The following is a 15,380-nucleotide window of genomic DNA, read 5'->3' as shown; positions in this document are numbered from 1 at the left end:
GTTGGACAGGAAATAATAACAACAATAATAATAATAATGCTCATTACAGAAACTGTTTCTTGAGCAATAAGCAATTAGTAGATGCAGTTTGCAGAATAATAACAATAATTATTATTAATAATAATGCTGAAAACTCTTCAAGAATACTGTTGAAAGGACTGATTCGTAAAAGTGTAAACTGAACAAACGCAGCGGAAACTAAACCAAATCTTCCACTGGAAATAAAGATAATAGGTAAAGTATACATAACACTTCCTATGTGTTAGAAACCTTCTAAACACATTTCATTTGTTAAATCATTTAATCTTCACTTCAACCCCATGAACATGTCAATTAAATCTCAGTTAGAGAAAGAAAAGCAAGGCACTGAGAGGTTAAGTGACTTCCATGAAAGTCCGCGTTGGAAGCAGCCGAGCTCAGATCAGAAACCCCCTCTGGCTCCTCTCCACATTCTACCCAAGGGGGACCCATTGCAAGGTTCTTAAGAGAGAAGGGGAAAAGGAAATGTGCTACAGAAAGGCCAAGGAACTAGAGAACAGAAGCAGCAGAACAGAGACAAAGCAAGAGGAGAAATCTAAAATTAGATAAAACCAGATCTCCTGACAATATGTCACATTAAGGATTTCACTGACTTTTCAGTTAAGGACAAAATAGGAATTAAGAGAGAAACTACTGCATATTGCTTATGTTTTCTTGAATCTAAAGGTGCTGAATCAGTTCATTATATAGTAGATTTCTTATTCTGAATTACAAGGTCAGGCATTCCCAGCTAATCCTGTGCTTATAACTTCCCAGATTAAAGCTTTCCCCACTGCAGACCCCTCCAACAAGAGTTGTTACAGATAGTTGAAGTGGTGGCTGAGACTTGGATAGTTTCAGCTTATGCTGCTATACAAGGCATACATTTTGTATAGTTTTCCACCCTACTTTTAAATAACATTTAAACAAGAGAAATTCCTGCTAACCAGATTAATTTCACTCTGGTTTAATTCCAGGAAAAGAGGATGAAGGAGTGAGAGGGCCAGGGAGAACCTGGCTGTAATGGTCTGTATCTCTTCATTGGTTAATTGTTTATATTGCAGAGTCTTAAGAATTTCACTTCTTTCCCTTCCTGTTTATCTTCATGAATAAATTAAATGGGACTCCAAATTGCAATTGTTTGTAAACAACAGAGATTATTTGGTTGGTAGGAAAGGCTTGTCTACAGTTTTAGATAAACTTAAATTCTGTCTACTAGAAATGGCCAAGCATAAGTCCTAAACTAACAAACTGACTATCTCAGGTTTGCAGCTTATAATATGGCTAATTGCCCACTGAGGATAGACTAAACTGTGTAGTTACAGGATTGCACGACCAGTACACATCCAACAGTATAGTAAATAAATAATGAATTCTAGGGGTTCTGTCTCCACATCCTCCTTTTATAGTCATACCTGAATTATTTCCAAAAAATAAAAGACAGGAGGCAGAGCCATCCAAGGGCAAGAAGAAATGAGTTTCCAAGGTCGTTTATCTTTCCCTTCCTACGCTCTCATATTTCTTAAATTAAAACACACACACACACACACACACACACACCCCAATAGCAACAAAAACACTTCTTTTTTCTCTCTAGTAAGAAACACTGAGCTAAAACACTTGAAGAAAAAAAAAAAGACAGAGGCCTCAGAAATATCACTTCTTAGTTGACACCAAATTTTAAATCTAGTTCTATTTTTCACTTTTTTTCTCTTAGCTGTCATTTTCTGTTTAGATTTATAGAGATATAGCTGACATATGACATTGTCTAAGTTTGAGGTATACAATGCATTGATTTGAAACATATATTAGGAAATGATTACCACAGTAGGGTTAGTTAACACCTACATGACTTCGCACACATGTGTGTGTTGAAAACATTTAAGATATACTCTCTTAGTAACTTTCATGTATTTATAATGATTAACTATAGTCAACTTGTTGTACATTAGATCACCAGAACTTATTCATCGTATAAAGTAAAATTTATTATTTTTGACCAACATCTCCCCCATGCCCAGCTCCTGGTGACTACCATTTTACTCTCTGTTTCTATGAATTCAGGTTTTTAGATTCCACAAATAAGTGATACCATACAGCATTTCTCTCTGTCTGACATTTCATTTAGCATCATGCCCTCAAATTCCATCCATGTTGTTAAATAGCAGGATTTCCTTCTTCCTATATGGTTGAATAATATTCATGTGTATCTATCACATTTTCTTCTTTTTTAAATTAAGTGTATTGGAGTAACATTGGTTAATAACATCATATTTTCTTTATCTAATTCATCCATAGACAGATACTGAGGTTGTTTTCACACTTTTGCTATTGTAAATAATACTGCAGTGAACATGGGAGGATAGATATCTCTCTGAGGTTGTGACTTCATTTCATTTGAATATACACCCAGAAGTGAGCTTGCTGGGTCATATGGTAGTTCTATTTTTAATTTTTTGAGAAACCACTATACTATTTTCCATAATGGCTGTATCAATTTACATTCCCACCAAAAGGACACAAGGTTTGCGTTTTCTCCACATCCTCACCGACATTTATTATCTCTTGTATTTTAGATGACAGATATTATAACAGGTGTAAAGTGATACCTCATTGTAGCTGTGATTTGTATTTTTCTGGTATTAGTGATGTTGAGTATTTTTTTATGTACCTGGCTGTTTGGATATCTTCTTTGGAAAAATATCTATTCAGTTCCAGTGCCCATTTTTTAATAGGATTGTTTCTTTGCTGTTGGGCTGTATAAGTTCTTTATATTTTTTAGATATTAACCCTTTAGCAGATATACAATTTGCAATTCTTTTCTCCCATTCCATAGGTTGTCTTTTGATTTTGTTGATTGTATCTTCTTCTGTGCAGAAGATTTTTAGTTTGATGTCATCCCATTTATTTATGTTTTACATTTGTTGCTTGTGCTTTTGGTGTCATAGCCAAAAAAAAAAAAAAAAATCATTGCCAAAACTAATTGCATGAATTTTCTCTATGTTTTCTTCTAGAAGTTTTATGGTTTCAGATCTTATGTTTAAGTCTTTAATCCCTTTTGAGTTAATTTTTGTGCATAGTATAAGATGGGGGTCCAATTTTATTCTTTTGCATGATTATCCAATTTCCTAACACCACTTACTGAAGAGTATATTCTTTCCCCATTAAATATTTTTGGATCCTTGACTGTAAACATGAGGCTTTATTTCTGGGCTCTCTATTCTATTCCATTGGTCTCGTGTCTGTTTGTATGCCAGCACCATACTGTTTTGATTACTATAACTGTGTAGCATAATTTGAAATCATGAAGATTAATGTCTTCAGCTTTGTTCTATCAAGATTGCTTTGGCTGTTTGGGGTCTTTTGTGGTTCCATATGAGTTTTGAGATTGTTTATTCTATTTCTGTGAAAAATGTCATTGGAATTTTGATAAGCATCACATTGAATCTGGAGATGACTTTGGGTAGTATGAACATTTTAATAATATTGATTATTTTTATCCATTACACAGAATACCTTCCATTTGCTTGTGTCTTCTTCAATTTCTTTTATTAAAGTATTATAATTTTCAGTTTACAGATCTTTTACTTCCTTGGTTAAATTTATTCCTAAGTATTTTATTGTTTTTGATGTTATTGTGACTGGGGTTGTTCATTTACTTTTCAGAGATTTTATTATTAGTATATAGAAATGCAACTGATTCTGAATGTTGATTTTGTATCCTGAAATTTGACTGAATTTTAACTTTAAATCTAATAATTTTTTGGGTGGAGTCTTTAAGATTTTCTAAATATTTGATCATATCATCTGCAAACTAAGATAGTTTTACTTCGTCCTTTCAAATAAGGATGGCTTTTATTTCTTTGTCTTGCCTGATTGCTCTGGCTAGGACTTCCACATTGAGTACTAGTGGTGAGAGTGGGCACCGTTGTCTTTTCCTGAGGACTTTAAAAACCTTTGCATGAATCATGGTGTGAACAGGCATTCCTTTCCTTTCGAGTTTTATTTCTCAACAATTAGCTGTTATGTGCCAGATGCTGTTCTAGGCACTGGAGATATAAATAAGTCAACAAACCATTCAAAAACCCTGCCCTCATGAGGCTTGTATTCTAGTAGAGAAAGAAGATAATAATCATGTTTTTTAAAATATGCAATTCTAAGTAATAATAAGTGTTGTGAACATTCAAACAGAATCATTAGCTAGAGAGTAACTGGCAGGAGACTAAATAATCAGAATAGCTTCTGGGGAAAGGACTCTCTGTGAAAATGGTATTTGAGCTGAGTTCTGAACAATGAGAAGTTACCAGCCATGTAAAGGTTAGGTGTAGACTATTCTGAGTATAGAAAACAGCCCATGATAGCACTCTGAGGGAGGAACATGCAAGACATATTAAGGAGGTGGAGTGATCCAATGTACTGAACCATAGTAAACAAGTGGGAGAGTGTAGGAAATAAGTTGGAGAAGCACGTAAGGACCAGAACCTGAAGGGCCTTGTAGGCCAGGGCAAGGTACATGGGTTGCATACTAACTGAAATGGAAAGCCACTGGAGAGTTTTAAGAAAGAGAGTGGTTTGATCTAAGTCATGAAATATTTATTGATATATTTAGGTGACATATTTAACATATACATTAACATACATGAAATATGTGTTTTAAAGTTTAGCAAAAACACACATCAAATATCTAGTCTTGGTCACTCTTAGGAAAGGGAGAGATTAGGCGATAGAGATGTGGTTACAGGTGGGACTTCCGTTTTATCTGTATTGTTTACATCTTTTGCAATGAGGACATATTTATATATGACTTGAAGAATTAAATTTAAAAATAAAACAAATAACTGAAGAAAAACTTTTAGGTGTAAGCCAGAAAAATAAGTCATTGTCAGACTTAGCCCTAAGATCAGGTTTTTTTTGTTTTTTTTTCAGAAAGAGTCATACAATCTATACGGAAGCACAGGTTTAAACATCCATATGTTTAGATATTGGAAATGAAATGACATCCAGTGTAAAAACTTGTAAGATATGTTCATCTTTATATCATTCTGAATTAGTACATGTGTGCTATACACACAGAAATTACTCTTATTAACTTTTGTTAGTTTGAAACCTCTGAAAGACGATATGAAGAAAAGAGAAGCAAGATGTATTCCTAAGGTTCTCTTGTATCATACAGTTCTGAAAGAAACACAGGAGCAATTCTGTTATCAGTAACTGTTTATAAAAATCCAGTCTGGTATGCAGGTCCAAACATGAGCATCTTGCTATCAGTATGATCACAGACAGGTAGTAAGTCTTTCTTAAATCAGGTGCAAGAGCAGATGTGATTCCTGTGGGTTTTTTTTTTTTTTCTTTCATCATACACAGACACCCTTTCAGACTATTTGACATGGTTAGAAAAACATATATATTTCAAACCCAAAGAGAGCTTATAAAAACATCACTATTTAGTAAATAGGTAAAACTTTAGTCCTAGATAAGAAAGAGCTGTAAACATGATTTTGGATCTATACATACTTTTTTTTAATCACTTGTCTTTAACTTCAATATTATATTCATTATACTTATTAAAGACAATTCAAGTCTGAATTTTAATTACTCAGGACCTAGTGGGCCCCATGGCAGAGAGCAAGACCAAATATTTTGGGCCTAAAAAATAGTTCTTAACTTGATCAACATAGTCATCAATACCTGTCTAGACAATGTACCAGCTTGAGAAGTAATTCACCTATTGGACTCTTGTATGAAGAACAATCAGAGGGGATCAGTAGTACATGTGAGGAAATCAAAGAAGAGGTTTGTACAACATCCATATGAGAGAACATGATTAAGCTCTGGGGATGATGCTTCACTTGAAGAGAAGATTCAAGAGATTGTGAAGTAGGTGGAATGAGCAGGACTAGATATGTGAACATAGGAGAGAAAGAAGGTGATGGGATAATGTCTCACAGATTTATGGCAGAGATGTGTGAAACATCTATCAGGATTCTGACTAAGTATGGGTACTAGAGTTTGGACACTTCCAGTTTGCATAGCTTTGCAATGTGGAGATATTTTAAACAATCATTTGGATAATATTCTGTATTCATCAGGAAAATTTTTACCCTCTAGACAATCTCTAAGGATTCTGAGAAACCGTAATGCAGAATTAGTCCTTGAAAGAAGCTTGTGATTCTGCACCTGACAGCACTGATATTAGCTGACCTCTAGAAATGCTGAGTGAAGTAGCTATAAGCCAGAGGAGCAAGGAAAGCATCATTGTCTCTGGGAACTGCACAAGAATGACAGGGAGCTCAGAGAATGGTGGTAAGCTCAGGGCAAGAATATTTGGAGCACAATCCCTTGCTAAGTATTTCTGGGGGGAAAGAAGCTGTTCTCTATAAAAGCTCCTAACAGATGCTGCCGATTATCTACCTATAATGTTAGAATCCAGAAATTCTAAATCAACCTGTGACAATTTGAGCTACTCTCCTAAGTATTAGTAACAGAGAATCTGAAGAAAGAGTAAAAGTGGAATATGATGGAGGCATCCGTTTGATTTAGCCTATGTATAGAATTAGAATTAAACATGTGCATTTATGTATATACATAAATATATATTGCATAATAATATATTGCATAATCAATGCATAAGTGTATATATACAGAGTGAAAAAGAGAGAAGAAAGTTAGAAATTTTTATACGTTTATGAAATATGGCTGCACTCCTTTGTTACATAATCTTTACCACCACCACCACCATCACGACCAAATATCTTGTTAGTTGGATGACAATTCTTTTTTCTAATCTCCTCCTTAGAGACACATTTTAAAATATAATTCTTAAGCCTCTAGAAGTTATCTTTTGTCCTGCAGTTAATCTTTTAATAAGACCAATTTAGCTGTAACATAAATGGTAATGAATAGTGTTCTACTTACTGCACAATTCTGAACTTGCTCAGAGATTGCCTCTGAGCAGGCTGGGCTCACCCGTGGGCAGAGTCGGTTAGGAGACACTTGGTATGGTTTCAGAACCGTAGAGGAGACTCAGGTTTTTGCCCCTTGTTAAACGTTCTGGGAAGAGTTATTTAAGATTTATCAGCCCTTAATCGAGCTTCCTGTATAAAATAACTGCATTAGGCATAATGTCTGAACTTAAAATCTGAGGAATACAGGATTCAGATGTGGGTAAATGCATGACAAGAGCAGGACTGTATTTGCAAAAAGGCAAATCAGCATAAAACAAGACAAATAGCATGACTGACCATCACCAGAGTGAGTTAGAACATCACCTGTGAATGAGGTATATTACTAGATATGAAACACAGTAATAATATTCCATTTTAATTTCTTGGGTTGTATGTCTATTTTCTTTTTTTTCCCCCACAGATTTACACTACCATTATTGGTGTGATTTAATTTGTCACTGTTGAGTAGCCTGCTATTTGGAATGAGCTTGCATTCCATCTGTTGGAAATGAAGGATTTGCAAGTGGCATTGTTCCATATTTTCTTAAGGATTTAAGGTATCACTAACTTTCAACTGACTCTACTAAGGGGCTCTTTGCCAGGATCCTACATGATGCCAATTTTCATTCAGGCTCCATAATATTTATTAATACAGTTGTGCACAAATTTTTCTTTAAGTATCAAACATGCCAAAAGAGGTATTTGTTTTTCTACTTTTCTATGCCCATATTTAAACATGTTACGTAAATATGTCCACACCTAAATCTGTCCTATCTTGTTGATTCCTTTTTAAAATTCACACCCTGTCTTATATAAACGCAACCCAACCATGAAAGTAATTTGTTCATGAGTCATAACCTTACAAACATTGAAGTAATTGTAAAAGCATCTCTTGTTAGTTTGCAATTAGGGTATTAAGTTTGATAACCTGCTGTATTAGATTTTAGAAAAAAAGTCATAAAGGGTTTTATTTCTTAATGCTCAATAACACTTAATCATAAACACATACAAAGACAAAGCTAAATATATATCCATTTTAACACCTACAAAAATAATTAGTTTTCCTGGATGTATCATGGCAGAGGGTGCTGTTTTTTTTCTTTTAAAGAGTATGTACAGACTATATAAACTGAACAGGTACTTATAGGCATGCCACAGTATGCTGGAATGGTCTGTGTACTCAATTAACATAATACTTTTAAGTGCATCAGAAAACAATTACCTGTTGTATGGCTGCTATGCAGGGTCTCAGCTCCCTATCCCCGCACAAGAACGCAGGATATGGTGAAGCCAAAAAGGAACACCCATGGAGCGAGAGATAGGAGAGTCGTACCACGATATTCTCAATAACGGCTGGTCAAGACACAAAAGCAAACATCTGTCAGTACCCCAATAGGGGGTCTTCCTGCACCGCAGTCTCACTGCCGGCTGGGCAAGACACAGGAAGTAGGATCCACACGATCCGCAAACTGCCAGTCGCACTTGCTAACCTCACTTGCTGGCCGCAACCCTCCCTCCACTTCTCTGCCAAAAAACCAACCCCCACGTCAGGCCAAAAGCCTGGAAACTGCTCTCTGGGACTCTGTCCCCACAATAGCTATGAATTTGAACCAAGTATGCTTTAGACTTCATCAACACTATATTTAGCAGTGATTCAGAGAAGGTGCAATTCAGTGCAAGAAGATTACAAAGGCAAATGCATTCCTATTCAACAAGATGGGGCTATCTTTCTAGTTCCCAAATTAGAAAGGTCAAGAATGGGTTCCTCCTAGAAACCATTGGAGCAGGCTAAGTTCTAGGAAGGAGCACATTATCTGCCCAAACTCTCCTGATAAAGCAGGGTCTCACGCCAGCTGGAGAATCTCTTAGCAGAGAAGCCAGACCCCTCCCTCTCACTCACTTGCCTTACATAGAACATCCTTAATACCTGGCAAAGCTAGTCCCTTCTCTCCAACATCACCAACATGTTCTACATTGGACTTCTACACATTTCTTATCCTTTACTGAAATATTCCTGAAATTGGTCTACTAGTTTCCAGTTTAAGCCCCTTCCGATGTAGTCACTACATGTTCAAACACAAATCTCATCACACCATTCTTGCTTAACATATTCTAATAATCTCCTCAATAACTTCAGGACTCCAGGGTAATATCTCTATTTATTAGCTCGAGAACTACTAAATTGCACTTTTTTTCAAAGCCCATTTTCCATTGTCATGCCCACTTGGTGCCTACCCTCAGACACCCTCTGCTCTGAGTCCTCTAAACACACTGTGCTCTCCCATTTAGGGCTCCTTGCCGAGAATGCTATTGAAAAGTTAGCTCAAGTATTTTTCTCTTTCTCAGAAGATTTCTCAGAAAGCCTGCACTATAAGAATGTGTGATGTGGTAAAAAGCTTATTCTGCAGAGCAGCTGGTGTGTGGAAGTGCTGGATCAAAGTCTAATTCTCTGGCTAGCTGTGTGATGTAGATATAATGGGTTGGTCCTTACAAATAACAGCCAACCATATGCATCCTCGTTAGGGGACTGGACAAGTAGTGGATGCCTGAGCACCCATGGTCCTTCATACTCTGGCTGCAACATTTCTTCATTGAGATATAATTGACATATAATATTGTGTAAGTTTAAGGTGTATGTTGATGTGATATATTTATGTATTGCAATACAATTACCACCTTAGCATTAGCTAATACCTCTATCATGTCACATATTTATTAGTTTTTATTTTGTGGTGAAAGTATTTATAATCTAGTCTCAGCAACTGTGAAATATGTGATACAATATTTTCTTTTATTTTTCAATTAAAGTTGGCATTCGATATTATTTTATATTAGTTTCAGGTGTACAACATAGTGGTTAGACACTCATATAATTTACTAAGTGATTCCTCCCAGTGAGTCTAGTACCCACCTGGCACTATACATAGTTACCGTATCATTGACTATATTCTCTGTGCTTTACTTTACATTCCCATGACTATTTTGTAGCTACCAATTTGCACTTCTTAATCCCCTCACCTGCACCCAGCTCCCCAACCCCTTCCCGTCTTGCAAACCATCAGTTTGTTCTCTGTATCTATGAGTCTGTTTTGTTTGTTTGTTTGTTTGTTTGTTTGTTTTGTTCTTTAGATTCCACATACAAGTGAGATCATACGGTATTTGTCTTTCTCTGTCTGACTTATTTCACTTAGCATAATACCTTCTAGATCCATCCATGTTGTCGTAAATGGTAAGATTTCATTACTTTTTATGGCTGAGTAATAGCCCATGGTATATATGTATCACTTCCTCTTTATCCAGTCTTATCCAGTCATCTATTGATGGGCACTTAGGTGGCTTCCGTATCTTGGTTATTGTAAATAGTGCTGCAACGAACATAGGGTTGCATATATCTTTTTGAATTAGTGTTTTGGATTTCTTCAAATAAATACCCAGAAGTCGAATTATTGGGTCATAAGGTAGCTCTGTTTTTAATTTTTTTGAGGAAACTCCATTCTATTTTCCATAGGGGCTGCACCAATTTGCAATCCCACCAACAACGCACAAGTGTTCCCTTTTCTCCACATCCTCCCCAACACTTGTTGATTTACTGATGATGGCCATTCTGACAGATATGAGATGATATCTCATTGTGGCTTTTTAATTTGCATTTCTCTGGTGATTATTGACGTTGAGCATCTTTTCATATGTCCATTCAGGTCCTTTGTCCTTTTTTAAATTAGATGGTTTTATAATATATACCATAATCACAGTGCTGTGCATTAGATCTCCACAACTTATTCATCTTCTAACCACAAGTTTGCACCCTTTAACTAACACGTAACATTTGACAAGCGAGACAAGAATACTCAATGGGGAAAGGACAGTCTCTTCAAAAAATGGTGTTGGAAAACTGGACAGCCACATGCAGAAAAATGAAAGTGACTGGACCACTGTCTCAACGCTCTCTCTCTCACACACACACACACACACACACACACACACACACACATTGAAATGGATTAAAGACTTAAACATACGACTTAAAGTAAAACTCCTGGAAGAAAATATAGGAAAAAACTCCTTGACATTGGTCTTAGAAATTATTTTTTTAGATATAAGCCCAAGCCACAAAAGCAAAAATCAACAAGTGGGACAACATGAAACTGAAAAGCTTCTGTATAGCAAAAGAACAATCAACAAAATGAAAAACCAATCTGTAAAATGGGGAAAAAATATTTGCAAATCACGAATCTGAAAAGGGGTTAATAGCCAAAATATTTATACAAGTCATATAACTCAATAACAAAAAATAAACAATCCAATTCTAAAAATGGGCAGAGGAACTGAATAGACATTTTTCCAAAGAAGTCATACAAATGGACACAAGGCACGTGGAGAGGTGCTCAGCATCACTGATCATCAGGAAAATGCAAATCAAAACCACAATGAGATATCACCTTACATCTCTCTGTGACAGTTTGCAAGCCTGCCAGCCACACTCCTGTCATTCCTGAACTATGATTTTTCTCTGCTCTCTTCTAGCCATTCTGGATCCGTACAAACCATTTCCAGCACTTCATTTTCTGCTGCTTCTATGTGACTAGACAGTTCAATCTCTAAACTTGGTTTGGTCTTAAATATACTTAGTGTGTGTGTGTGTGCGTGTGTGTGTGTGTGTGTGTGTGTGTACATATGTATACACACACATATATACACATATATGTACATCTATAGTAAGCATACACACACACACACACAGATACACCTACTATATATGTATATGTGTGTGTATGTTGACCCTTGAAAAACACGGTCGACTTACACAAGGATTTTTTTTCAATAAATACAGTCTGCCCTTCATATCTGCAGATTCAACCAACAACCACAGATAGAAAACAGTATTTTCACATTCCCAACTTTGACTCCCCAATTGCAGATTCCTAATGGCAGATCAGAAATACTGTTTTCATTGAGTTTGGTGGAATTGTTGCATATAAAGGGTTAACTATAGAGTTAAACGTTATACACAGATTTTCAACTGGTAGGGGAAGAGGTGCCCCTAACTCCCCATGTTGTTCAAAGGTCAACTGTATATAAATATATATATAATAGTATATATAATATATATACTACTAATACATATACTGGGGATGCCAAAAAAATGTATACAAGTGGACACTTTTGTCAATGTTGCTCAAGCAGTAGTTTGCCATGATCAGAAGCGTCTGGATGCTGATGGTGACCACTTTGAGCACCTCTTGTAATTGCAGAAGTCAAACGTGACTTGTATTCATCTTTTGTTATCGGTATATATTGAGCGTTAAAATTTTAATATAGTTCTCCTTTCTTAAAAATGTGCATACATTTTTATGTCTCTCTCTCTCTCTCTCTCTCTCTCTCTATATATATATATATATATATATATATATATACACACACACACATATATACATATATATACAAATATATGTATATATATATACACATACATATATATATATATATATATATACATAATTTCCCATACACATTTTTATATACAAAAATCCCTTCAACTGTAGTTTTTTGCCCACATTAATTTGACAAGGCTGCATTTTCCTACACTTTTGTGACCTAATCTCTTCTCTGCATACTCACCCTGGAACTGATGACCTATTCTGAGTCACATAATAGCAATAATTATCATTTATGATACACCTACTGTGTACCAGGCAAGGTACGAGATACTTTGGATATATCGTATGACTTTCCCCACAATCTCAGGAGTGGGTATAACTACCACCACTTTAAAATTGAGGAAGTGAAAGCAGAGAGGTTGAGTACTTGTTCAATCATGACTCATAAGTGCAATATTGCTGCAAATATGCATATAGCAAGGCAAGTGAGAGAAATGTAGGAGAATAGAAAATGGTGTATGTGTGTCTGGAAGGGTAAGGGAGAAAAGATTAGGGAGAAAAAGAGCACAACTCAGAGGGATTTATACAGCATAGTGCTCTACACTATTTGACATGACCATCAGACCCAAAATCCCCCACCCCCATCTTCCAATTCCCAGATCTGACCTCACGCCTGAAAGACCCAAATTCTCATGACAACTTGTTCTGTTGTCCAGGCCTAAGGAATGTGTGTCACATAGAGGTAAGGACAGGTCCTCAATCCTGAGTGGATGGGTCAAAAGAAGTTGACAACTGGGGAGACAGAAAGTGGAAATCAAGCCTATTACCAATGGATCATTAGCTGCTTTGCTGAGTTACAGAATTTTGTAAGAAAAAATTTCAACCAGGATTTTTCAAAGAGGTGACATCAGAGTATATACAACACTTGGCCAGAAATCAAAAGCTTTATCTTTCTGCAGTTGGAAGGCAAGGTTGGAAAGAAAAAAAAATTGGACAAACTAATGGAATTGTCTCCCTCAAGATTAGGACTTTAAGGAAGTTTCCTGCTCTGAAAAATAATCATTATAATAGCAATTACCATTTAATAAACACCTATTTTGTGCAAGGTGCTTCACCTTCCTGGTCTCATAGACCTTACAACAACTTTGTAGAATGAGTAATATAATCCCTATTTCACATGTAATGAAATCAATGTTGCAAAAGATAGAAGAACCTGCTATATCAGTCAGAGTTCTCCAGAGAAATCAAACCAATAGGATACATATATCCTATTTTTAAAAAGTAGATATGCAAAGATATTTATTATAAGGAATTGACTCACACAATAATGGAAGCTGAGAAGTCCCAAGATTTCTAGTCAGCCAGCTAGAGCCCCAAGACAGTCAATGGTGTAGTTCTAGAAAAAGGCCGCCAGGCTCATGACCCAGGGACAGGTGATGTTTCTGAGGCAGGAAAAAGCAACAAGGTCCCAGTTCTAAGGCGATCAGGTAGGAGGAATTCCCTCTTATTCAGGGAAAGGTCAGACTTTCTGTTCTATTCAGGTTTTCAACTGATTGGGCGAGGCCCACCCATGTTAGAGTGGGCAATTGCTTTACTCAGTCTATTGATTTAATGTTAAACTTATCCAAAAACACTCTCATAGGGACACCCAGAATAGTATTTGACCAAGCATATGGGCGTCGTATGACCCAGTTAAGTTGACACATAAAATTAACCAGCACACTTGCCTAAAGCTATCTAATTAGTAAATGCTGGAGATGTGATTTAAACCAGGTCTGTCTTCATCAAAAGCCTGCAGTTATTCCTCTACGTCAGAAACGTGGGACCACAAGAATTACTTAGAGTGCATAATTTTGTTGGTTAAAAGTTGTGCCAAGGTAACAGAAAAATTAGTCAATGAGTGATTTTACGTATATCTATATACATGTTTATATGTATAAACACATATAACACAACACACACACACACACAATTTCAGAACATTAGCTGTATTGGTAAACTCATTTATTTTTGTACTTGAACCAAACGAGGTATGCTGGAGCTGCTACACATCAGAAAAGGAGAAAAGGGCTAAGAGTGCTGAAATTGCTATGGCATAGGGAGAAGCCAGCCACCTGGATTTCTTTCATTAATGCAGGAAATTTTTTCTCAATGGCCACAAGTTTCAGAACCTCAAATTGATCACTTGTCACTGATTATATTCAAATAAAGAACAAAAATTTAAGTTGAAAAGAATCCTTCTTTATACGTGCAATGGTACTTTTTCTTGCAATGGCTCAAGAGAAAGGGAGAATCACATTTGGGGGTTGGGGGGTGTTAAAAGAAGGAAGTCAACCTGCAAAATACAGGTGATCAGTAATCGTATTCTGTCCAGACAGCTTAACAAGATTCTGGAAATCAAACATCAGGAATATATTATGGAACGAACTGCCTAAAATTATGTCAATTTCTTTCTCTTTTGTTCCCATTGTTTCATATGACATTATATTCTACAAAAGGGGAAACATACTACTCCAAATAAGACTGGTAAAGGATAAATCTTTATGTATAGAAATTACAACTCATTGTTAGATAAAAAATAGTGATGCATGAATGCTATTCATAGAACTAGTATAACCATATGCCCTCTCCTCAGTGCAGTTTTATTAACCAAGTATGTACTATTCTTAAAATTGTCTGAAGCTTTATAAACAAATCAGCAGGCTTTTAATTCCATCGAAGTCTGATAATAAGAACCTTTAAGAGTTCTTTGCTATCAGGTGATTCTGGGAGGATAGGGAGAAGGCCATTCCGATCAGTGAACACAGATAAAATCCATCATATTGGGAGCAATTTGACTCCTAAGATGGTATGTCTGAGGACTAAGAAGCAGATGTAATATGCTACTTCTTAAAAAAAGATATTTTGCAAACTAAGATCATTTGCTTAATTTGCAAAATTGTGTTGAGTCATACAGGTCTGACCCAGTACAGTACGCTTTGGCTCCTTTTGCCTTGTTCAGGCAAGTATCATGTGGGAAATACTATCTAAAATGGGAAGC

This window comes from Rhinolophus sinicus, linkage group LG04 (assembly GCF_036562045.2).
Source record: "Rhinolophus sinicus isolate RSC01 linkage group LG04, ASM3656204v1, whole genome shotgun sequence".
Classification (NCBI taxonomy): Eukaryota; Metazoa; Chordata; class Mammalia; order Chiroptera; family Rhinolophidae; genus Rhinolophus; species Rhinolophus sinicus.
Note: the sequence above shows the minus strand (reverse complement) of the source record.